At 43.2% G+C, this 27,369-nt stretch overlaps 1 protein-coding gene across 4 annotated transcripts in view; it reads left to right on the top strand.

The window, feature by feature from the left end:
- The window catches only part of SEC14L5 (SEC14 like lipid binding 5), a 149,234-nt gene that overhangs the window by 23,083 nt on the left and 98,782 nt on the right, over window positions 1-27,369 (top strand). The window contains exon 1 of one of the 4 annotated variants that reach the window (XM_077449467.1): window positions 22,670-22,869. The exons of 2 other annotated variants lie outside the window; for them this stretch is intronic. The gene's annotated coding sequence lies outside the window, so the exon portion shown is untranslated. Of the gene's footprint in view, window positions 1-22,669; window positions 23,179-27,369 lie in introns of those variants that run through there. One more of the 4 variants, XM_077449466.1, reaches the window with a different exon arrangement.

Raw genomic sequence — 27,369 nt, 5'->3', positions numbered from 1 at the left:
GATGGTGCCTAATGACATTGGCTGTATGTTTGGGGTCGTTGACCTCCTGCGCAAAATATTTTGGGCCAATCACACCTCTCCCCGATGGTATGGCATGATGGATAAATATCTTTCTGTATTTCTCAGCACTGAGGACACCATTGATCCTGACCAAATCTCCAACTCTGCAGAAATACAGCCCCAAACTTGCTAGGAACCTCCACCATGCTTCACTGTTGCCTGCAGACACTCATTATTGTACCGCTCTCCAGTCCTTCACCAACAAACTGCCTCCTGCTACAGCCAAATATTTCATATTTTATCCAGTCCAGAGCACCTGCTGCCATTTTTCTGTACCCCGGTTCCTATGTTTTCATGCATAGGATGTGAAAACAAGGCTAAAGCTGAACACACACTATACAACTTTTGTTGTTTAGAGCTTTCCTTTAGATTTACCTTCAACTATGTAGTGCAAGAGCCTGTCTGATTACATACAAATTGAAAGTGTTTAGGTTTGACTTCATATTATATGGTTTTGGTAAATCTAAAGAAAAAAAATCGAAAGAGAATTGTATAGTGTGTAGCCAGCTTTACCGACTCAACTATGCTGTTTTGAGGCAAAGGGTGGTCACACCAAATATTGATTTGATGTAGATTTTCTTCTGTTCATTTACTTTTTGTTATGCTAATTGATAAAAATAAACTATTAACCCTTCTATTTCTGAAAGCAATCTTAATTTGCAGTGTTATTTTCACACCTGCCTAAAACTTTTGCACAGTATTGCGTGTCTGTGTGTGTGTGTGTGTGTGTGTGTGTGTGTGTGTGTGTGTGTGTGTGTGTGTGTGTATATATATATATATATATATATATATATATTTTTTTTTTTTTATATGTGTATATATCGATATAGATATACAGTATCTCACAAAAGTGAGTACACCCCTCACATTTTTGTTAAAGCGGAGGTCCACCCTAAAGTGGACCTTCCGCTCATTGGAATCCCCCCCCCCCCCCTCTGGCGCCACGATCGGCACCTTTCAGGGGGGAGGGGGGTGCAGTTACCTGGATAATCCAGGTAACTGCACCCACTTCCAGGATAGCTCTCTGCGGAAAAAGGGGCGTAGAGCTACGCCCCTTTCCGAAAGTCCCCCGCTGCCTGCTGGGAAACACACAGATCCCAGAGGCAGCGGGTCCATCCTTATTGCGCAGCGCGATTTGCGCATGCGCAGTAGGGAACCGGGAAATGAAGCCGAAAGGCTCCACTTCCTGATTCCCATACCCAAGATGGCGGCGGCAGCACCCGAGTGACGATCGAGAGATCGGCTTCGGGTGCCGACATCGCGGGCACGCTGGGCGGGTAAGTTTCCTTATTTTAAAAGTCAGCAGCTGCTGTATTTGTAGCTGCTGGCTTTTAAAAAATAAAATAAAAATGGCGGACTCCCGCTTTAATATCTTATTATACCTTTTCATGTGACAACACAGAAGAAATGACACTTTGCTACAATGTAAAGTAGTGAGTGTACAGCTTGTATAACAGTGTAAATTTGCCGTCCCCTTAAAATAACTCCACACACAGCTATTAATGTCTAAACCGCCGGCAACAAAAGTGAGTACACCCCTAAGTGAAAATGTCCAAATTGGGCCCAATTAGCCATTTTCCCTGCCAGTGTCATGTGACTCAGTGTTACAAGGTCTCAGGTGTGAATGGGCAGCAACTGTGTTAAATTTGGTGTTATCACTCTTACTCTCTCATACTGGTCACTGGAAGTTGAACATGGCACCTCATGGCAAAGAACTTTGAGGATCTGAAAAAAAAATTGTTGTTCTACATAAAGATGGCCTAGGCTATAAGAAGATTGCCAAGACCCTGAAACTGAGCTGTAGCATGGTGGCCAAGACCATACAGCGGTAAATGTTGTTTTTGGGAAATAGACGTATGAGTTCTGCCAGCATTGCTGCAGAGGTTTACTGGGTGGGGGGTCAGCCTGTCAGAGCTCAGACCATACACCGCACACTGCATCAAATTGGTCTGCATGGCTGTCATCCCAGAAGGAAGCCTCTTCTAAAGATGATGCACAAGAAAGCCCACAAACAGTTTGCTGAAGACAAGCAGACTAAGGACATAGATAAGTGAAACCATGTCCTGTGGTCTGATGAGACCAAGATAAACTTATTTGGTTCAGATGGTGTCAGGCGTGTGTGGCAGCAACCAGCTGAGGAGTACAAAGACAAGTGTATCTTGCCTACAGTCAGGCATGGTGGTGGGAGTGTCATGGTCTGGGGGTGCATGAGTGCTGCTGGCACTGGGGAGCTACAGTTCATTGAGGGAACCATGAATGCCAACATGTACTGTAACATACTGAAGCATGATCCCTCTCCCTTCGGAGACTGGGCCGCAGAGCAGTATTCCAACATGATAACGATCCCCAAACACACCCCCAAGACTACCACTGCCTTGCTAAAGAAGCTGAGGGTAAAGGGGATGGACTGGCCAAGCATGTCTCCAGACCTAAACCCTAATGAGCATCTGTGGGGCATCATCAAACGGAAGGTGGCAGAGCACAAGGTCTCTAACATCCGCCAGCTCTGTGATGTCATCATGGAGGAGTGGAAGAGGACTCCAGTGGCAACCTGTGAATCTCTGGTGAACTCCATGCCCAAGAGGGTTAAGGCAGTGCTGGAAAATAATGGTGGCCACACAAAATATTCACACTTTCGGCCCAATCTGGACATCTTCACTTAGGGGTGTACTCACTTTTGTTGCCAGCGGTTTAGACATTAATGGCTGTGTGTTGAGTTATTTTGAGGGGACAGCAAATTTACACTGTTATACAAGCTGTGCACTCACTACTTTACATTGTGTCATTTCTTCAGTGTTGTCACATGAAAAGATATAATAAAATATTTACAAAAATGTGAGGGGTGTACTCACTTTTGTGAGATACTGTATATATATATCTATAGATATACACGCTGGGGAAAATAATTATTTGATCCCCTGCAGATTTTGTAAATTTGCCCACTTCCAAAGAAATGAAGGGTCTATCATTTTTATCGTAGGTGTATTTTTAATGATAGAGACAGAACATCAACCAAAAATTCAGAAAAACACACAAATCGAGTTGCAGTTCAGTGAGTAAAATAAGTATTTGATCCCCTACCGACCAACAATAATTGTGGCTCCCACAGACTGACTACAGTATGAGCTCATGTGGTACACAGATTACTCCCGTCAATTTTAAGAAGTTTCTCCAACAACTCGTTATGTGTATAAAAGACACCTGTCCACAGAATCTTTCTTCCATTCACCATGCCTGGTGAGAAGGAGACAACTGTTGGAGTGATTTTTCGCAAATGGAAGAAATACAAAATTAACCATAAGGCTGGGTTCACACTGGAGCGATGCGGGAACGCTGCGAATCCGCTGCGTTTTCCCGCATCGCATGCCTCCCGCCGGCAGTTCACACTGCCCTATGCGGACTGCTGGGAGTGTCAGTGAAATGTTAATGACACCCCCAGATCAGTTCGCATATCGCAGTGCGATCTGCAAACTCGGACAGGAATCGGATTGCATGGTGTGAACACCCATGCGATCCGATTCTGCTGCGGACCAAAAAAAAAGGGTCCTGTGCGAGTTTGCAGCGGGTGCGATGCGAATTCAGCCATACTATCTGTATGGCTGAACTCGCATCGCACAGAGATCGGATGTGATTCGCACTGCAGTGCGGTGCGAATCACATCCGGGTCTCCCAGCCTCAGCGGTGTGAACCCGGCCTTAATCACCCTCGGTCTGGAGCTCCATGCAAGATTTCGCCTCATGGGGTAAGGATGGTCATGAGAAAAGTGAGGAATCAGCCCAGAAATACATAGGAGGAGCTTGTGAATGATCTCATGGCATACGGGATCACAGTGACCAAATCATTGGTAACATAATACTCCGCCATGGATTGAAATCCTTCTCTGAATCATTTAGATGGCCATTGGCAAACTTCAGAGGTACATGTGCATTGAGGAGGGAGCCTCAAGAAGACACATTTACAGGCCCGTCTGAAGTTTGCAGAAAAACATCTAAATGATTCAGAGAAGGATTGGGGGAAAGTGCTGTGGTCAGATGAGACCAAAATTTTGCTCTTTGGCATTAACTCAACACACCGTGTTTGGAGGAAGAAAAATGCTGACTATGACCCTAAGAACACCATCCCTACAGTCAAGCACGGAGGTGGAAACATTATGCTTTGGGGATATTTCTCTGCTAAAGATACAGGCCGACTTTGCCCGATTGAAAGGGCAATGGACGGGGCCATGTATTGTAAAATCTTGGGTGAGAACCTTCTTCCCTCAGCCAGAACACTGAAGATGGGTCATGTATGGGTCTTCCAGCATGACAGTGACCCAAAATGTACCGCCAAGACAACAAAGGAGTGGCCCAAGAAAAAGCACATTAAGGTCATGAAGTGGCCTAGCCAGTCTCCAGACCTTAATCCTGTAGAAAATGTGTGAAGTGAGTTGAAACTTTGAGTTGCCAAGCGACAGCCAAGAAACCTTAAAGGGTAAGTTCATCTTTAAAGAAAAACCTGTAAGGTGAACTTACAATGGACCCCCTTTCCCATCGCACCCGGTCCCGCTGTACCTGAAGCCGGTGGTCTCCTGCACTGACACATCTCTGACCTATCAGGACCCGCGTAGCCCGTCTTGTCAGTGCTGGAGAAGAGGAACGAAAGCCTTGCAGATTTCAAACCCCCGGGCCGGTAAAGCGGCAATATGATGTGTCAGTGCGGGAGATCGCCGGTTTCAGGTGCGATGGGGTCCCGGTAAGTTCACCTTACAGATTTACAGATTTTCTGTAACGGTGAACTTACACTTTCAGGATTTATAGAAGGTCTGTAAAGAAGAGTGGACCAAAATCCCTCCTAAGATGTGTGCAAACCTGGTCACCAACTACAAGAAACGTCTGACCTCTGTGCTTGCCAACAAGGGTTTCTCCACTAAGTTATGTTTGGGGATCATATTATATAGATATATATTATATATATATATATATTAGTTTTTTTCTATTTCTTTGGAATTGGGCCGGTATTTGCCTCAGCATTTGAGCCTCACAAGGAAGCAAGTAATTATGGAAAGTAGGTGGCTGTATTTCTCGCAGGGACTAGCTACCATCTGGCAAATCCTACTGTTGCAAATTGTCTTACCACAATGCTGGTCTGAGTTGTATTTCCTGGCAGTTAAAGTGCCCAGACTAGGCACAATAAAGTGTATCTACAGTAAAACAAAAACTTATTTTGTAAATTTCGAGTGGCGTATGAGAGCGTTTAAACAATGTTACTTTTTTTTTTGTCTTTAGTTATACTTTAAAGAGGAAGTAAACCCTCCTGCAAAAATAAAAATAAAAACACACCCTGCAAGATAAAGGCATAATGAGCTAGTATGCATAGCATACTAGCTCATTATCAATTACTAACCCGAGAACGAATCCCCCGTAGCCGTCCTCGTCTCCCTCTCAAGCCACCGACATGTTGCCCAGGGCTTGCTTCAGGGTATCACGGCTCCAGCACTGTGATTGGCCGGAGCTGTGATGATGTCACTCCCGCGCATTCTCGCGGGAGCCCGCTGTGAACACCACAGTACAACTGAAGCAACGGCACATACTGCCATTGCTTCAGTTGGCTTAACTGCGCATGTGCCGCATGACGTCGGCACATGCAAATACAGGGATATCTCCTAAGCTTGTGGCCATGAGCACGAGAGACAGAACAGGGACGAGTGTGTGTGTGTGTGTGTGTGTGTGTGTGTTTGTGTAAACACACACTTCCCTGTTCTGTTCTGAGAGGAATGACAGATCGGGTGTTCCTATTAGCTAGGAACTACGATCCGTCACTTCCTCTGGTCAGCCCCCTCCCCCTTCAGTTAGAATCACCTCCCAGGGAACACAGTTTACCCCTTGATCGCCCCCTAGTGTTAACCCCTTCCCTGTCAGTGCCATTTTTACAGTAATCAGTGCATTTTTATAGCACTGATCGCTGTATAAATGCCAAAAGTCCCAAAAATGTGTCAAAAGTGTCTGATGTGTCCCCCATAATGTCGCAGTCCCGATAAAAATCACAGATCGCCGACATTACTAGTAAAAAAAATAATAAAAATGCTATAAATGTATCCCCTATTTTGTAGACGCTATAACTTTTGCGCAAACCAATCAATAAACGCTTATTGCGATTTTTTTTTTTTTTTACCAAAAATATATAGAAGAATACATATCAGCCTAAACTGAGAAAAAAATTGCTTTAAAAAAAAAATATAGGAATATTTATTATAGCAAAAAGTACAAAATATTGTGTTTTTTTTTTTTTTTTTTCAAAATTGTCGCTCTTTTTTTTGTGTATAGCGCAAAAAATAAAAACCGCAGAGGGGATCAAATACTACCAAAAGAAAGCTCTATTTGTGGGGAAAAGGGATGTCAATTTTGTTTGGGTGTAACGCCACATGACTACGCAAATGTCAGTTAAAGCGACACAGTGCCGAATCGCAAAAAATGGCCCGGTCACTCAGTAGCCAAATATTCCGGAGCTGAAGTGGTTAACAGTGAATACGGTTACTGTCCGATAAATTCCATTCATTCCAAAATCAAAAGTTAAAAAACAAACAAAGGTACTTTTAAGGCGACATTCATCCAGTCATCGAATGTACAACGAATATTCCTATGAACGTTCGTTTGGGGATTGACTGGTGTATAGCCCAGCTTTAGGGTTTGCATACACTTTAGGAATTATGGATGGGATCAGAAGAAGGTGGATTGTGCTCTGTACATTTCTATGTCTATGCCGGCTCATAGCGGAGTGGGGGATGTAACACGAGTTCCCATTGTTTAATATCTATGGAAAGATCTTCCTGTCCTTGAGAAAAAGGTGAGACGAGACTGGCTGGAATTACCAGAAATTATGGCCGGAAAATAATTCAGAAAAGAGGGGCGACCTACACAATCTATAGTCTTTCTACAGATGTAGGCTTGATTTATATGGAAGTCATGATCATTGGTTGAAAGAGGACCTGTCATTAGATATATTAGTCCCTGCATGATAAGTGATGTGTAAGCCCCTGTACACACGGTCGGAGATTTTGCCAACCAAATCCGTCGGATTTTGCCCGTCGGATTTAGTCAGACGGATTGTGTCCGAAACTGTTGCATACACACGGTCGGGCCAAGTTGGCAAAAAATCCGATCTTTCAGAGCGTGATGACGTAATTCTGTTACGATGGGACTACATTCAGGCTAGTAGCCAATAGCTTTGATGTAGGAATTTGATCTGAGCATGCGTGGCACTTGGTCCGATGAAAATGCTCTACACATGATCGGATTAGGTCCGTCCGGCCCAGCTGGTCGGGAAATATTTCCAACATGTTGGAAAATTGGGTCGGACGGAGATTCGGACGGAATCAGTCCGATACATATCACACACAGTCGGATTACCTGACGACACGGTCCGATAAGACTCATTCCGACAGATTCTCTCTGTGTACTAGGGCTAAGGGTTAGCACTTCAGGTATTTATTACCTCTCATAGAGCCCACAGGACTACCCCCCCCCCCTCCCCCGGCAGTGCTTTCATCTTCTTTTCTCTCCAGAAGGAAGACGCTATCTTTGTTCAGGCATCGTCCAGAGTCATCATCAGGGTGGGTTTGATTTAAATCACTAGTAAAAAGACTCGATTTAAATCATAATTTTTAAAGAGCAACTGTCATCTCTGTCCTCTGACCCGCTGTTGACTCCCCGACAGTCCCAATCACTTTAATGGGACGGCTGGTGATGTGGCAGTGACACAACAAGGTGAGGGACGTGGCGGCAGCAGGTGAGTGGATGCCGCTAACAGGCGCTGCCATGATGGATCTGAAATGACAGGTGCTCTTTAAATGTAAGGACTTATTCTTGCTGGTAATTAGAATCTTTAATATTTGCAAACAAAATGAAGGTTTCCTATTTAGAATAATAATCTGTCAGGTTAGTAAAGCCGCAATATCAAAATCTATTCAATCATACAGTTTGTAGTGTACATAGATTTGCAAAACAATGGGATAAAGGAATATTCCTGAATTTTGTTTTATCTCATAGTTACTGTGACATTGTGTGAATGCATCAATGCAGTGCGTGTTATCTCAGCTTGCGGAGCTTGGATTCATTGAATGAGTTTACCAAAAAATGTAAATATTGCAGAAGATATGGCCGTATGCTACATAAATTAAGCCCCATTTCATAAATAAAAGAAAAAAAAGTAGGTGTGGCGCTGTTCTTCTATGATAAAAAAACATATAAAACATAAAGTGACTAGTGCTATAAATAGTATGAAACGATAATTGTGGTGCCCCTGCAACGTGGTTAATTAAAAAATGATTGCTGTTTTTTATATGTTGATGCCAATGCAGTTGATCATATAAAGTGCTATAATGGGATTAAAACTCCTACTAATGTGTTTAAGTGGTGCTACCCCGTTTCCCCGAAAATAAGACCTAGTGTGATTGACGGTGATGGCTGCAATATAAGCCCTACCCCCCCAAATAAGCCCTACCCAGTTTCCCCGAAAATAAACCCTACCCTGAAAATAAGACCTACAAGGACTTTAACTTATTTTAGCTTTAGCTTATTTGAGGGGTAGGGCTTATATTGCAGCCATCACCGACAATCACGCTAGGTCTTATTTTCGGGAGAGTAGTTGATAAAGTAGCGTAATATCTGTAATGTCACACTTAATTGATATGTGTAAATTACCATTCACATTAAGCATAGGCTCCACACTTAAAACTTATTATAAGCTTCGTGCTGGTATAAACCTATAATAAAGTGATAAATACTCTACAATGCCACGCTTAATTAAAAAAAAAAGTGTACAAATTAGAATTTGCATTAAAGCGGCAGTAAACCCGCTATTTTTTTATTTTTTTTTTAACACCTGCAAAGCAAAAGGCATAATGAGCTAGTATGCACCGCATACTAGCTCATTATGAAATACTTACCTTAGAACGAGGCCCCGACATCTGGCACGATCCACGCCGAGGGAGCTGACATGCTCCCTCGGCGTTTCTTCCGGGTATCGCGGCTCCGGCGCTGTGAGTGGCCGGAGCAGCGATATCGTCACTCCCGCGCATGCGCGCGGGAGATTTCATTCCGGCCGGCCGGACACTGCCGGATTTTCAGGCCGAGAATCCCCTCATGCGCATGCGCCGCTGCAGTCAGCGGCGCATACCAAGGGGAATATCTCCTAAACCGTAAAGGTTTAGGAGATATTTTTTTTACCTACAGGTAAGCCTTATTATAGGCTTTCCTGTAGGTAAAAGTTAAAAAAAAGAGTATACAACCACTTTAAGCATAGAGTCCACACTTCAAACTTATTTAAACTTCATGCTATTATGAAACAGTGATGAAGTGATAGGTGCTCAGTAATAAAGTGTTCAGTGCTGGTTATCCACAAATAAAGCTGTTGTATCTTCTCCTCTTAATAAAGTGCTTGCGGTACAGGTGACAAATCTGTGCCCTTATTCAGAATGCACTCACCGGATTCTTCTTAACCCCCCCTCCCCCCCCCCCCGGGGTACTAAGCAGCCACAGTATTTGCCACTGTGTTGCACTCTGGGAGATAGGTCCTTTTTTGTGGTATTGGCGTTCCTCCGTAGTTTAGTGTGTAAAGAAGAGAAGGGTGCCCATAGCGCATTATCGCTTAAAAAACATTTATTGTAATACAAAAAGCGGTGAGATATACTCACATTTCATTAAAAAATATCAAACATGTATTGCTGACACAAGTAGCCGAGGAAAGAGCTGTCTACGGCCTCAAAACGGAAGTGGAGTTAAGACGCACTGTAGCTCCGCTAATACGCGTTGCGTCACACTAGACATCATCTGGAGCCCATTAGCTCCATTTTATGCTGAATAAACTAAATTATTAATGTATCGTAAATAAAAAAACATCTTTCGATAGATTTTTACTCCAAAAGCATTTTATTAAACTAAAAATCAAAAAAATTGTTTTAAATCCCCCAAAAAATCCGATTTTAAATAAAAAAAATCCGATTTTTTTTTTTGATTTAAAAAAAAAAAAAAAATCATAGATTTTTATCCACCCTGGTCACCGTCTACTTCCTTGATTGAGATGCCGGCTGAGATGAGGCAATCCTGTAAATCCTGGTGCTTGAGCAGTTGTTGGCTGTGTTCACAAATGTCTAACACACATCAGCTCACAATGTGCTTTGCTACAATGTTACAAAATCCAGTCTGATCACTGAAGAAGGGGAGACTGAGGAAATGCTTCCCCCTGCCTGCAGCAGACAAATTACATCATCTCAACCTAACAAAAGCTAAAATTGAAGCTCCACAGGTCCAGATACAACTTTATTCCATTAAAGGTCAGGGGTACAATATAACCACTTCCCATCCAGGCCAATTCTGACATTTTTCTCCTACATAAAAAAATTCATAATTTATTTGCTAGAAAATTACATAGAACCCCCAAACATTATATATATTTTTTTAAGCAAAGACCCTAGAGAATAAAATGGTGGTCATTGCAATGTTTTATTTCGCATGGCATTTGCGCAGCAATCTTTCAAACACTTTTTTGGGGGAAAAAAACAAACAGTTTCCTGTTTAAAAAAAAAAAACAGTAAAGTTAGCTCAATTTTTTGTATAATGTGGAAGATGAAGTTACACCGAGTAAATAGATACCTAACATGTCACGCTTCAAAATTGCACACGTTGGTGGAATGGCGCCAAACTTTGGTACTTAAAAATCCCCATAGGTGACGCTTTAAACATTTTTACTGGTTACTTGTTTTGAGTTACAGAGGAGGGCTAGAATTATTGCTCTCACTCTAACGTTTGCGGCGATACCTCACATGTGTGGTTTGAACACCGTTTTCATATGTGGGCGGGACTTACGTATGCGTTCGCTTCTGCGTGCGAGCACATGGGGGACAGGGGCGCTTTCATTTTTTTTTTATTGTTAATTTTACTTTTCTGTTTTTAGTTTGACACTTTAAAATTTTTATTAAAAAATTTGAATTACTTTTTTTCCTATTACAAGGAATGTAAACATCTCTTGTAATAGGAATATGGCATGACAGGTCCTCTTTACAGTGAGATATGGGGTCAATAAGACCCCACATCTCACCTCTAGGCTGGGAAACCTGAAATAAAAAAATAAACGATCACGGCTTCGCAGCCGAGGCGGCACCATTCGTTTGAATGCAGAGGCCTGGCCTGACGTCATAACATCGCGCCCGGCCTCCGAACGATCATAGAGACTCCAGTGAGCATCTAGTCCGCCGGAAATCTCTATGGTCACCATCCGGGGCCGGCGGATCCTGTCTCCGACTCACCAATGTAAGTGGTGAGTCGGTAGAAGCACTGGAGGGCGGCGGGAGGGGGGGTGTCCCCTCTCGCTGCCCGTAAGAACGATCAATCAGTGGAACAACCGATATGATCATTCTTAAGGTGTAGGGAATCGCCGGCTGAAAAAGCCAATTTCTGAATGACGCCTGTAGCTGCGGGCTTCATTCAGATATACCTTCTCAAAGTTAAGGACGTCCTGGGATGTTCCTTGGGTGGGAAGTGGTTAAAAAAGTAGCCAACGCATTTTGGGGGTCTGAGTGCCCCCTTCATCAGGGCTAGAAAGTACATTAGAAGGTTTACATATCAATCAGATTATATATATATATATATATATATATATATATATATATATATACACACACACACACACACACACACACACACACACACACACACACACACACACACACACACACACACACACACACACACACACACACACACACACACACACACACATTATATATAGATATAGATCTTGCATGGGCAAGAGTCAGTCACCCCGGAACACAGATACCGGGCTGGCGTGCGTTTTTCACATGCGTCTTCAATGCGCAGGAAATTGTACGCTTTTATGCAGGGTCACATGTGACTGCAGCCTTAGTAAAAGCTGTAATACCATCCACCCTGGTTGTTGGTACAACATAGGTACCCTATGTCCCATTAACCTCCCTCATATATTATGATGGTTGCTGAGCCCCCCCCCCTTCATTGGTTGTATTTACCAGCAGAGCAGACACAGATTCTTGCATAGGACCCATACCATTCCAACTATGAGCTGCTCTACGTGTCGCATACCTCATGCAACTTCATCTGTGCAATTTCTGGATAGCGATATTCGGGGAAAGCTGGCTGCCATTCATAGCTCCTGTGTGTAACGGTAGACGAAGGAATGAGAGTCTCATAACTCACTTCAATCAGACGAGCCGGACACTGGAGAGCTCTGCTAGAACGGGATTATGAAATTGTGATGAATATGAAGGGACATTGCATAGAGGTCACGTCTGGTTGTTAAAGAACGAGATATTCTTTAATATTCACAGCTGAGCTCCAGGCACAGACACGTTCTTCCAACTATATTCCTTAACAGCCACAAAGGACATCCATCCATTCAATGTGCACCAAATGCATTCACATACCCAGATATTACCTTGTAAAAGCAGAGGTGACATTGTCACCGTGCTGTACATAGCCTGTGCAGACAAAGGGGCCGACATCTCCACCCCCTACAGGTAAATAACATGCCTAAAATACATTAAATTCGTAGAGTCGTGTGAAAAGGTAAGTGCACCTCACAAGTGTTGACTTTTTCAACATAACTGAACAGGCAAACATTAGATCTTTATATTGTGCCTACAGATAAAGGTGACATCTACATGAAAAAATTACAAATACAATTGACATGGTGTATTAATTTTCATGGGGGGGGGGGGGGGGTCTCCAATATTTTCAGTACAAGGGCCACACTGAATATTTAAAAACTATTTGTAGACCCCCCTTCAGATCAGAAGCCCTCCCTTCCATCAGATCTCCCTTTCAAATCAGAAGCCTCCCCCTTTAACATCCACAGCTGATCACAGATCATGGTAAAGGGCCAATCACAGCAGCCCTTTACCATGTGATCAGCTGGTTCCAAACACAGCTGATCACATGTAAACACACTTGCTGGATTTTGGCATTTTCTTATGCGCTGTCACAGTATGAGGTGAGGGGGGGCGGTAACCAACAAGTGCAAGAGGGGGCATGTACACAGATAATCGGGGCACTAATTATTAGAGCAGCCCCATCAGTGCTGCCTAATCAGTACAGTCTATCAATGCTGCCTCATCAGTGCAGCCTACCAGTGCCCCTCAGTGCAACCTCGTCAGTGCAGCCTACCATTCCCTTCAGTGCAGCCTACTAGTGCCCCTCAGTGCTGCTTCATCAGTGCAGCCTACTAGTGCAGCCTATTAGTGCCCCTCAGTGCAGCCTCATCCGTGCAGCCTACCAGTGCCCCTCAGTGCTACCTCATCAGTGCAGCCTACCAGTACCCCTCAGTGCTGCTTCATCAATGCAGCCCATCAGTGCCGCCTCCTCAGTGCCCATCAGTGGTGCCTCCTCTGTGCTTATCAGCTCATCCTCATCAGTGCTGCCTTATCAGCGCAGTCTACCAGTGCCCATCAGTGCAGCCTCATCATGCACACATCTGTGAAGAAGAAGAATTGCTTATTTGAAAAATTGTATTACATAGATAGTCTGGTTGAAAAAAAATACACAAATCCATCTAGTTCAACTAATAAAGAGGGAAGAAAAAAGTCCTATATACACAATCCTATACCCACAGTTGATCCAGAGGAAGGCGAAATAACCCCAGAAAAGCATGCTCCAATTTGCTCCAGCAGGAGAAAAAAGTTCTCCCTGAGACCCGAGAGGCAATCGGATATTCCCTGGATCAACTTCACCTATAACAAAAGCTCACATTTTCAGTAGTTTATCAAAAAATGTAAAAACTCAGTGATGATTAAATAGCAAAAGAAAGCTCTATTTATTTGAAAAAAATGCTAAAAAATGCATATGGGTACAGTTCTGCATGGTCCCATAACGGTCATTTAAAGTGTGACAGCGCTGAAAGCTTAAAATTGGCCTGGGTAGGAAGCGGGTGAAAGTGTCCAGTATTGAAGTGGTTAATAAGATTCCCCAATTGAAATGAATCATTCCACTGTAAGAAAAATCATCTACAAGTAGCATAGATCTCAAACAACTTTTTTTTTTTTCATGGGGCTGGCACTCAGCAGATCCAGCCCCAAAATAAGTCTTCAAGAATCCAAGAATCCCAAAATTTTATCGCAGGATCTACAGGTAACTCTTAAAACCATTGCGGACAAAATGCATGCATCTACAATCATAAAGAGATCGCACTAATTCAACCTGCATAAGAGCTGTGTTAATGGCCTTTGATGTCCAAAGAGAACATTAGAGCAACATTACAGTTTCCCATTGAACATGCAAAGACCTCCTCCTGATGGAACAATGTACTAAAGGCTACTTGGTCACAGCGGCGTCGCTAGGGGGTGGCTATTGGGGCTAAAGCCCCCCCCCCCTGTATCTGGGGCCCATATCCCCAAGTCTCTTACCACAGGGGTCCCTGCCTAACCTGCAGGCCATGGCCTCTCTGCAGCTGGGCCGCAGGTGCGGCGAGCGGACAGGCTGCATGAGAGAGTCAGGTAGGTCGAATGAGAGAAGCAGGCGGGCGGACAAGAAAAGATGACATCATCTCTCTCCGCCCACCCTGCATCACTGCTCTTCCACCCTCACATCCAGACCTCTTCAGGAGGTGGTACTGCGAGGATCAGCGAGATGACAGTATCTCTCATTGCCCGCCCAGCATTACTGCACTCCTGTCCTCACTCAGAACCGACACTGCACCTACCTCTGTGCTAAATGGACCAGTGCTGCCAGCCTGCTACCGACGCAGCGAGAATGCACATTTGGTGGCACTGGCTGGTATGGCAAGTGACAATCCACAAATAGTGGCAGGGGATGTGGCATGAGATCATACACATCTGGTGGCAGGTAACAATGCACTTCTGGCGACAGGCGATGTGGCAAGTGACAATCCGCATCTGGTGGCAGGTGACAATCCACATCTGGTGGCAGGTGACATGGCAAGTGACAATCCAAATCAGGTGACGGTGGCAAGTGACAATCCGCATCTGGTGGCAGGCGACAGTGGCAAGTGACAATCCGCATCTGGTGGCAGGCGACATGGGCAAGTGACAATCCGCATCTGGTGGCAGGCGACAGTGGCAATGCAAATGTAAGGCCATCTGTTCAAAAGTGAAGTTGAATCGGAAACGGGCATTTAAAAACAATAACGATCCAAAGCACATTAGCAAACTTGCCAAGGAATAGCTCAAAAAAGAAGAAATGGACTTCCCTAGTCAAAGACCAGATTTGATTCCCATTGAAATTTGATTGGGGTATTTTGAAATGGGGAGTTCATGCAAGGAAACCCCAAACTTCCAGCAACTAAAGGAATTTTGCATGTGGTCACAAAGTGGTTGCCAGAGACTGGTGGACATTTATAGACAAGGACTGTACCTTCTTTTCCATTATAGGTAAAAAATTGATTCCAAACAGATGCAACCTGCCGTCATTGAGTTCATGATGAAGGAGGGGAGCAGACTGTACCACAAGGCTACAGAATATTTACAGATATGACACCATTCTCAGGAGTCACCAATGACAAAACATTGCTCTCGTCAGTGGTGTCATCATCATAAACATTTTGTAGAATAATCTGGATGTTGGACAGCCTGCCCCCCTTCTTCATCAAGAACTCAAGGACTTATATTTGGAATCTTATTTAGCTGCAATGAAAAAGGAGAAAGTATAGTCCTTGGATATAACTGTCCATCAGTCTCGGACATCGACACATGGACATTTTTGACTGCATCCACAGTTTCTTTAGGTGCAGGATGCTCGTGGTTTCGTTGCATGAAGTCCCCATTACAGAATGTCAATGGAAAGAAGAATAGGAGGTATTATAGAGGAAGAGTTATGCCTCGTACACACTATCGGACTTTCCGCCAACAAAACCGTGGAATTTTGTCCAAAGGGCGTTGGCTCAAACTTGTCTTGCATACACGTGGTCACACAATTGTTGGCCAACAATTCCAAATGTAGTGACGTACTACAAGGTTTTTCAGCTCTTTAGCGCCACCCTTTGGGCTCCTTCTGCTAATTTTGTGTTAGTAGAAGTTTAGTGAGTGTTGATTCGTGCTTTTCTTTTCACGTTTTTCATTTAGCGCTTTTCAGTTCATGCTTTTCATTTCGTGCTTTTCAGTTCTGAACGACCGTTCATCAACCAGACATGTGACAGAATTGGAAGAGATAACGCGTTATTTATTATTGGCCTTGGAGTTATTGCTTTGACATTATTTTTTGGGTTGAATAATGATTTGATTTGGTATATTTTCTATATTTTTGGATGTATAGAATGCACTTTTTGGTTAAGTTCTATTGGCAGATAGCATGTCTAATTTTATTTGTTTTCTTTTTTTAATGCACAATAAAAAAATAGTGTAGAATAATACTTGGCGATGTGTTTTACTTCAAATGACAGTTTGGGAGGAGCAGTTACATTTAAAAAAATACAATGTAAAATTGACAAGGGACACCAACATAGTTGTAATGGTGTTGTGGTAACTTGCACAGATAAAAAAAAAAAGCATAATAATATTATTAATATTATTATTCAATTTGTTTGCAATAACTCCATCAGTATCACCAGCAAAGCAGCTTCATTATTATCCCATTAACTAGTTGCTGACCGCCGGCCGTCAAATGACGGCCAGGCGGCGCAGCTATTGTGACGGGAGGCCGTCATATGACGGCCTCCTGTTTAAACAGGGATGCGCGCGATCCTGCGCGCGCATTCCTGTTTCTTCGGTGGCGGCGTGTCACGGAGACACCGCTCGCCACCGAAGGGGGTGAACAGCCATTCGTTATGGCTGTTTACCACGTGATCGGCCGTGATGAAGTCACGGCCGATCACAGATGGTCACACCCCCTACCTGCACGGCGCATGCGCGCGATCGCGAGCGCGCTGCGCGTGCACGTCGGTGGCGGCGTGTTCCCCGGGAACACTGCTCGTCACCGACACTGGTAAACAGCCATTGGCTGGCTGTTTACCCACGTGATCGGCTGTGATCCTTTCACAGCCGATCACTAAAATGTAAACAAACCGCGGTAACGGGATGTTACCGGGTTCTCCTCCTCACACACCGATCGTGTGTGAGGAGGAGATTGCGGTAACATCTCGTTACCGCATACAGTGTACACCAAACATACTGATTGCCCCCCCCCCCCCAATAAAGAGGACCTGTCACCACCCCTCATAGTACCTGTCAATCACAGTCCATCAGAGTACCTGTCACAGTCCATTAGAGTATTTGAGTACCTGTCCCAGCCCATCAGAGTACCCGAGTACCTGTCCCAGCCCATCAGAGTACCCGAGTACCTGTCCCAGCCCATCAGAGTACCCGAGTACCTGTCCCAGCCCATCAGAGTACCTGTCCCAGCCCATCAGAGTACCCGAGTACCTGTCCCAGCCCATCAGAGTACCCGAGTACCTGTCCCAGCCCATCAGAGTACCCGAGTACCTGTCCCAGCCCATCTGAGTACCCGAGTACCTGTCCCAGCCCATCTGAGTACCCGAGTACCTGTCACAGTTCATCTGAGTACCCGAGTACCTGTCCCGGCCCATCAGAGTACCCGAGTACCTGTCACGGCACATCAGAGTACCCGAGTACCTGTCACGGCACATCAGAGTACCCGAGTACCTGTCACGGCACATCAGAGTACCCGAGTACCTGTCACGGCACATCAGAGTACCCGAGTACTTGTCACGGCACATCAGAGTACCCGAGTACCTGTCACGGCCCATCAGGGTACCCGAGTACCTGTCACGGCCCATCAGGATACCCGAGTACCTGTCACGGCCCATCAGGGTACCCGAGTACCTGTCACAGTCCATTAGAGTACCGAGTACCTGTCACAGTCCATTAGAGTACCGAGTACCTGTCACAGTCCATTAGAGTACCGAGTACCTGTCACAGTCCATTAGAGTACCGAGTACCTGTCACAGCCCATCTGAGTACCCGAGTACCTGTCACAGTTCATCTGAGTACCTGTCACCGCCCTTCAGAGTACCCAAATACCAGTCACCAAACCATCAGAGTACCTGTCACCAGGCCATCAGAGTACCCGAGTACCTGTCACCAGGCCATCAGAGTACCCGAGTACCTGTCACCAGGCCATCAGAGTACCCGAGTACCTGTCACCAGGCCATCAGAGTACCCGAGTACCTGTCACCAGGCCATCAGAGTACCCGAGTACCTGTCACCAGGCCATCAGAGTACCCGAGTACCTGTCACCAGGCCATCAGAGTACTCGAGTACCTGTCACCAGGCCATCAGAGTACCCGAGTACCTGTCACCAGGCAATCAGAGTACCCGAGTACCTGTTCCAGTCCATCTGAGTACCCGAGTACCTGTCACAGTCCACCTGAGTACCCGAGTACCTATCTCCAGCCCATCAGAGTACCCGAGTACCTATTTGCAGCCCATGTCTCATAGAATATACGTTGGGGTGTTTACTTTCCAAAATGGGGTCATTTTGTGGGTAATTTCACTGTCCTGGTGGTCCAGGACCTTCAAAAGTGTGATGGGTAGGAATGAAATAAGATGTGTCATTTATGCTCCTAGAACGCCTGAACGTACTACTTCAATGTTTGGCCCATCTATGTGGCCAGGCTGTGTAAAAGTCCTACACATGTGGTATCGCCATACTCGGGAGGAGTAGCAGAATGTATTTTGGGGTGTAATTTTTGCTATATACATGTTATGTGTTAGAAATATCTTATAAATTGACAATTTTGTGTAAAAAAAAATGCGTTTTAATTTTTTTCCACATATTCCAAAAACTTCTGGAAAAAAATGAACCGTTCAAAAGACTCATTATGCCTCACAGATTATACGTTGGGGTGTTTGCTTTCCAAAATGGGGTAATTTTATGGGAAATTCCATTGTGCTGGTACTCCAGGGCCTTCAAAAGTGTAATAGGTGGTTGAGAAATGAGATGCGTAATTTTTGCTCATAGAACGTCTGAAGGTACTACATCAATGTTAGTGCTCTGTATGTGGCCAGGCTGTGTAAAAGTCTCACACACGTGGTATCGCCGTACTCGGGAAGAGTAGCAGAATGTATTTTGGGGTGTAATTTTTGCTGTATACATGCTATGTGTTAGAAATATCTTATAAATTGACAATTTTGTGTAAAAAAAAATGCGTTTTAATTTTTTTCCACATATTCCAAAAACTTCTGGAAAAAAATTAACCATTCAAAAGACTCATTATGCCTCACAGATTATACGTTGGGGTGTTAGCTTTCCAAAATGGGGTGATTTTATGGGAAATTCCATTGTCCTGGTACTCCAGGGCCTTCAAAAGTGTAATAGGTGGTTGAGAAATGAGATGCGTCATTTTTGCTCGTAGAACGTCTGAAGGTACTACATCAATGTTGGTGCTCTGTATGTGGCCAGGCTGTGTAAAAGTCTCACACATGTGGTATTGCCGTACTCGGGAAGAGTAGCAGAATGTATTTTGGGGGGTAATTTGTTGTATACATATGCTGTGTGTGAGAAATAACCTGATAATATGACAATTTAGTAAAAAAAAAAAAAAAAAAAAAAAATCTTCATTTTGCAAAGAATTGTGGGAAAAAATGACAACTTAAAAAAACTCACCATGCTACTTACTTAATACCTTGGGATGTCTACTTTGTAAAAAGGGGTCATTTGGGGGGTATTTGTACTTTCCTGACTAGTTAGAGTCTCAAGAAATGAGATACACCTGATGTACTGAAGGCCTGATCAGAAGTGATGAATTTTCAGTGATTGGCACCATAGTTTGTAGACTCTATAACTTTCACAAAGACCAAATAATATATACTAATGTGGGTTATTTTTACCAAAGATATGTAGCAGTATAAATTTTGGCCAAAATTTATGAAGAAAAATTACTAATTAGCAAAAATTTATGACAGAAACGAAGAAAAAGGCATTTTTTTCACAAAATTTACGTTTTATTTTATTTATAGCACAAAAAAAAAAAAAACCACTAGTGATTAAATACCACTAAAAGAAAGCTCTATTTGTGTGGAAAAAAGGACGCAAGTTTCATATGGATACTGTGTTGGATGACTGAGTAATTGTCATTCAAAGTGTGAGAGCGCTGAAAGCTGAATATTGGTCTGGTCAGGAAGGGGGTGTAACTGCACTGTACTGAGGTGGTTAAAGAAGAAGAGAATTGTGGGCTGCATTTGGAGATTTCATAATTTGCCACGTCACCGATGTTAATTTTCCATTACGAACGCTAGTTTACAAGACTGACCGCTTCTGCTTCCGAGCATGTACCGTGTTTGTACTTTGGACTTTTGTCCGATGGACTTATGTACACACAATCGAAAAGTACGACAACACACATTTGTTGGCGGAAAATTTGAAAACATGCTAGCCAACATTTGTTGGCGGAAAGTTCAATAACAATTGTCCGATAGAGCATATACACGGTCAGATTGTATGCCAACAGCCTGACATAGTTACATAATTAGTCATGGTGAAAAAAGACACAAGTCCATCCAGTGCAACCACAAAAAAAAATAAAAAAATAATATCATACAATCCCATATACCCACAGTTGATCCAGAGGAAGGTGAAAAACCCCAGCAGAGCATGATCCAATTTGCTAAAGCAGGGGTAAAAATTCCTTCCCAATCCCCTGAGAAGCAATCGGAATTTCCCCAGATCAACTTTACCTATAAATGTTAGTACTCAGTTATATTCTGTACACTTAGGAAATAATCCAGGCCCTTTCTTAAAGCAATCCACTGAGCTGGCCAGAGCCACCTCTGGAGGGAGTCTATTCCACATTTTCACAGCTCTTACTGTGAAGAAACCTTTCTGTATTTGGAGATGAATTCTCTTTTCCTCTAGACGTGCCCCCTTGTCCTCTTTATTGACTGTAAAGTGAATAACTCAACACCAAGTTCACTATATAGACCCCTTATATATTTGTACATGTTGATCATATCCCCCCTTAATCTCTTCTTATCAAGAAAGAATAAATTCAGTTCCTCTAATCTTTCCTCATAGCTGATCTCCTCCATGCCTCTTATCAGTTTGGTTGCCCTTCTCTGTACTTTCTCCAGTTCCCGAATATCCTTTTTGAGAACTGGTGCCCAAAACTGAACTGCATATTCCAGATGAGGTCTTACTAATGATTTGTACAGGGGGCAAAATTATATCTCTCTCTCTGGAGTCCATACCTCTCTTAATACAAGAAAGGACTTTGCTTGCTTTGGAAACTGCAGCTTGGCATTGCATGCTATTATTGAGCTTATGATCTACCAAAACCCCCAGATCCTTCTCCACTATGGATCCCCCCAGTTGTACTCCCCCTAGTATGTATGATGCATGCATATTCTTAGCCCCCAAGAGCATAACTTTACATTAATCAACATTAAACCTCATCTGCCACATAGTCACCCAATTAGAGCATTGAGGTTGGCTTGTAAATTGGAGACATCCTGTGAGGATGTTATTCCACTGCATAGCTTGGTGTCATCTGCAAAGACGGAAATGTAACTTTTTATCCCAGACCCAATATCATTTATAAAGATCTAACATCTAACATTTCCCGTTGGAAAGTCTGATCGCGTGTACGGTGCTTTACCAACATGTAAAAATTCGAACCAGTTGTGGAAGTCCACCCTAACACTAAAATCTCTAAATCTACAGTTATCCATGATCTAAGACTAGCCTATCTAGCCCTGTAAAGAAGAAATGGCTATATATACCTTTTTTTTGAAGCCGCTCCAGTCTGGTCTCCAGTGGCGGAAGCTTTGCAGAAGCCAACGGCTGGGAAATGAATGGGAAGTGACATCACCCATAAACTTCCAATAGGGCTTCTGTTTTTGGCTGCCTCTTCTGCACACGCCTTCATAGCGAAGCCGCCACTGACAGCTCAGTGTGGGACCGGACCAGACCGTCTTCAAAAAAGGTATGTATAGCGATTTTTTTCTTTACAGGGCTAAATAGGTTAGTCTTAGATCGTGGATGACGGTAGAGTTACAGATTTTAGTGTTAGGGTGGACTTCTGCTTTAACCACTTGCCTACAGTGGGCACTTTCACTCCCTTCTTGCCCAGGCCAATTTTCATGGTCATTCAACACTGTAACCAAACAAGATTTTTATCATTTTTTTTCAAACAGATAGAGCTATATTTTGGTGGTATTTAATTTCCACAGTACACCATTACATCTATTGGCATTTTGATTGAATAAATGATTGAGAAGGCCAATGTTTCTCCTGTTCTTATTCAGGTACATCACCTTTTATCTGTAGGGCTTTTGAAAAACAAAATTGAATCATTGCGCTTTCTCATATGTTGAAAAAGTCAACAATTTCGGCGAGGTGGACTGGATGTTATACATGACTTTAAGGTCACTGTTGAACAAAATTGGTCTGGAATGGGGTCTCCTTCAGCTCAAGGATCTCGCCATCAGCGCTGGACAGGACACAGTCGCAGGAACGTCCTGTAGCACATGCCGGCCCTGTCACCAAAATAGCAGGCCGGTGTCATTCAGGACATTGCTCGCTTTCCCCGCTGCGTTATTGGTATCTGTGAACCCGAATCACATTACAGAGTTGAGTTACACCAGCCTCTTCCCGGCTCCTATTACAGCTTGGCAGCCCTGCGAGCGTAGTATCCGTTTCATTGAGCGTAGTGATATTCTGAGGCCAGTTCTCACCCTCCGTTCGCTTCCTAAATCTGTTTCTGTGTCCGTCTCATCTGGATAAAAATTTCCCTTGTGTTGGCAAGCAGAATTTGGCCAGGAAAGAGGTGAATTGCGCATTCAAGCGTATTGAGGCATGGTTGGCGTGAACATTGGACTATTCACCAAATCTAAACAAGGTACACATCCACGAATGGTATGATTGCCTATTAATTGGTAAAGCACCCAAATATCTGAAGCTACACTGAAGATGGAGCCTGGTCTGTTTTTGTCGTAGATGGCAAGATTTGAAAAATAGGCTCAATTCACTATAAGGATAAGCTACAAAACGCTTGCTGTTGGCCATAACTATTGTCATTTCCAGCCTTGGGTCTCTTATTTTGAGCTCTCGTTCCTGATAAAGACCACATGAAAAGTAATGTATGGTATCGCTTAGTGGATTGAGCCTAATCCTCCCGACCAATCAAGCTTCAGGCAGCACTTAAAGGGTATGTAAGCACTAAAAAATGAACTTCTTTTATGTAGTCTCTTCTGTTAACTGGTGATGAATTGTGTTAGGAACATCGCGCTAAGAATTTTAAAGTGATAAATTAGGTAATTTTGTGTTGGAGCTGCTCCCCTGAAAAGTGCAGTTGTGGACTTTTGAATGTTAGGGTGATAAGTGATAGGGGGTGTTAGCCCCTGCACACACGGTCGGACATTCCGACAACCAAATCCGTCGGATTTTGTCCGACGGATCTTCTCCGAAACTGTTGCATACACACGGTCGGACAAAGTTGTCGGAAAATCCGATCTTTCAGAACGTGATGACGTAATTTCGTTACGATGGGACTACGTTCAGGCTAGTAGCCAATAGCTTTGATGTAGGAATTTGATCTGAGCATGCGTGGCACTTGGTCCGATCGGAATTCTCTACACATGATCGGAGTATGTCCTATCGGACCAGTTTGTCGGAAAATATTTCCGGCAAGTTGGAAAATTTGGTCCGACGGATATTCCGACGGAAACAGACCGATGCATACCACACACAGTCGGAATATCCGACAAAACGCTCCGATCGGACACATTCCGACGGAATCTCTGACCGTGTGTACAAGGGCTAAGAGAACTAGAATCCTCAAGTTGATATAAAAAAAAAGTGTAAAAAAAAAATATATATATATATATATATATATATATATATATATATATATATATATATATATATATATATATATATATATGTGTCAGAAAATTATATACAACTACTAATCAAAACAATTAAAGTACATCGTGCTAAGTAAATATCAATTACCATCAATAATGGTGATACATTCATAAAATCAATTTTAAAGTCCATTAGTGATCTTTTGTGCTGTAAATCTTATCCGTAACGTAATGGACATGACCTCTTTAATTAAAGAGAAAGGTCGCAACAGACTATAAAAAACCCCACAGATATATACAAAAAGCCTGTTGTGACCTTTCTTTTTAATTAAAGAGGTCATGTCCATTTGGTGAATAGGCAATTCACTCACATCTCCATCGGGTGTTATTCACAAGACTTGCCTTGGTGATGGACTGACGGTGTTACCGATTTTTTATATATAATATATATATATATATATATATATATATATATATATATATATATATATATATATATTACACTTTTTTGATATCAACTTGAGCATTCTAGTTCTGTAGCGTCCCCTATCACTTATCACCATTATTAATAACCTTATTATTACAGTACAAAGCTGTATACCACTGACAGATATTTGATATTTTGGGGTCTGTTTTTCAATGTTTTCACGCAAAATTCACACATCTTTCACCCAAGAATTGCAAATGTTTCCAATCAATGTCAGGTAAAAAAAAAAAAAAAAAAAAAGAAGTGTGAATCTTGGTGAAAGCTGTGCAGAAACATTAATCAAACTGACCCAAGTCTGCATTTGTGTTCATACTTTCGAACATCGGTCTGATGAAGCAGAATATCTTATTTTATTTGGTCAACTTGTGTGGTGTAGTTAGTTTTTTTTTTATTTTCTTTTATGATCATGTGTTGCATGGGTTTAATTGGATTGTTTTAATATTATTATTGTATTATTTTTTAATATAATAATAATAATAATATTAAATGTATTAATAATCTAGTTTCTTATCAATTTTATCTGAGGATTTGGTGGCCCAATACTCCAGGCTAGGTTCAGACCTTTAGTGTGCCAGGAAGGCACACAAAAATGCCTCTTCCAACTCGTGCATATTAGTGTGCTCCAAAATGGCGGCAACGGTGCGGCCGCGTTTTTGGGCAAAAAAAATAAATCATGGAACTTATTTTACATGTTTCTCGCACTTGAAATTAATTTGCTGCCCTACACACGCTAAAAGTTTGCAAAACTGTGCCTGCACTTGGTCGCACCTGTAGGTATGAACCAATCCCAAGGCACGAGAGTTGGGAGTAAGTCAAATCCAACCAAGTGGAAGGCTGCTTTCACACTGAGGTGCTTTACAGGCGCTATAGCGCTAAAAATAGCACCTGCAGAGAGCCTCTCCTGTCAGGCCGCGTACACACGCGGGGACTGTTCGCCCAACTTTGTCCGCTGAACAGTGTTTCGGCGGACAGTCCGCCCGTGTGTGGGCTTTCAGCGGACAGTTTCAGCGAACAGTCTGCTGAACAAAGTTTTTCGGAAATTCCGAAAAACTGTCCGCTGAAACTTGGTTTCAGCGAACAGTCCCCTCGTGTGTAGGCTTGTTCGTCAAACTAAGTTCCGCGCATGCTCAGAAAGGATTTACACGCCGAAAGTTGTAATGCAGTGTATAGGACGTCGTATTTTCCGTCCCGTCGTACGTGCCGTTCACGTCATCGCGCACGGTTTCAGCAAACTGTTCGTTCGTCGTGTGTGGGCAAGTCCGTCCATGCTAATTTTGAGCGGACTGTTTGCTGAAACTGTTTGACGGACAAAGTTGAGCGAACAGTCCCCGCGTGTGTACGCGGCCTTACTCCAGTGTGAAAGCCCGACTGATTTCACACTGGAGCGGTGCGCTGGCAGGAGTCGCTTTGCGGGAAATTTTAACCCTTTTTTGGCCATTAACGGGGGTTAAAAGCACCCCACTAGCGACCGAAAAGGACCTCAAAAACAATGGTAAAGCATTGCTAAAAATAGCTGCCTTTACCGCCGTCGCTCCCAACACCCCAGTGTGAAAGTAGCCGAAGTGTCTGTTTAGGTGCTGTCATGGGTGGGATGTGTTTAGGATGAAGATATCTTTATACAATGGGAATGCAGTGTGTGTGTGTGTGTGTGTGTGTGTGTGTGTGTGTGTGTGTGTGTGTGTGTGTATGTATGTATGTATGTATGTATATATATATATATATATATATATATATATATATATATATATAAAAATAAATACATATACACACACACACACACACACACAGGTGCATCTCATAAAATTAGAATATCATCAAAGAAACTCATATTTTATATAGATGCGTTACACACAGAGTGATATATTTCAAGCATTTCTTTAAAATTTTGATTATGGCTAATGCCTAGTGAAAACCCAAAATTCACTATCTCAGAAAATTTTAATTTTACCAACATAAATCACTAAAAAAAGCATTTTTAATACAGAAATGTTGGCTTACTGAAAAGTATGGCCATGTACAGTATAGTATGCACTCAATACTTGGTCGGGGCTCCTTTTGCATGAATTACTGCATCAATGCAGTGTGGCATGGAGGCTATCAGCCTGTGGCACTGCTGAGGTGTTATGGAAGCCCAGGTTGCTTTGATAGCGACTTTCAGCTTATCTTCATTGTTGGGTCTGATGTGTCTCAACTTCCTCCTAACCGTACCCCACCGATTCTCTATGGGGTTTAGGTCAGGCGAGTTTGCTGGCCAATCAAGCACAGTGATACCATGATCATTAAACCAGGAATTGCTACATTTGGCAGTTTGGGCAGGTGCCAAGTCCTGCTGGAAAATTAAGTAAACATCTCCATAAAGGTGGTCAGCAGAGGGAAGCACGAAGTGCTGTAGAATTTCCTGGTAGAGGGGCTGTGTTGACTTTGAACTTGATAAAACACAGTGGACCAATGCCAGCAGATGACATGACTACCCAAATCATCACTGACTGTGATGATTGACTCTCATACTGATCACTGGAAGTTCAACATGGCAAATCATGACAAAGAACTCTCTGAGGATCTGAAAAAAAGAATTGTTGCTCTACATACAGATGGCCTAGGCCAGTGATGGCAAACCTTGGCACCCCAGATGTTTTGATACTACATTTATCATGATGCTCAACTAAACTGCAAAGTGCATGAGCATCATGGGAAATGTAGTTCCAAAACATCTGGGGTGCCAAGGTTCACCATCATTGGCCTAGGCTATAAGAAGATTGCCAAGACCCTGAAACTGAGCTGCAGCATGGTGGCCAAGACCATACACTGGTTTAACAGGACAGGACAGGTTCCACTCAGAACAGGCCTCCCCATGGTCGACCAAAGAAGTTGAGTGTACATACTCAGTGTCTTTTCCAGAGGTTGTCTTTGGGAAATAGACGTATGAGTGCTGCCAGCATTGCTGCAGAGGTTGAAGGGGTGGGGGGGGGGGGGGGGGTCAGCCTGTGAGTGCTCATCACCATTCGCCACACACTGCATCAAATTGGTCTGCATGGCTGTTGTCTCA

This window comes from Lithobates pipiens, unplaced genomic scaffold, assembly GCF_037356315.1.
Source record: "Lithobates pipiens isolate NorthernLeopardFrog02 unplaced genomic scaffold, aLitPip1_a1.2 Scaffold_22, whole genome shotgun sequence".
Taxonomy (NCBI): domain Eukaryota; kingdom Metazoa; phylum Chordata; class Amphibia; order Anura; family Ranidae; genus Lithobates; species Lithobates pipiens.
The sequence above is the reverse complement of the archived record's forward strand: the minus strand, read 5'-3'. Positions and strand labels throughout refer to the sequence as shown.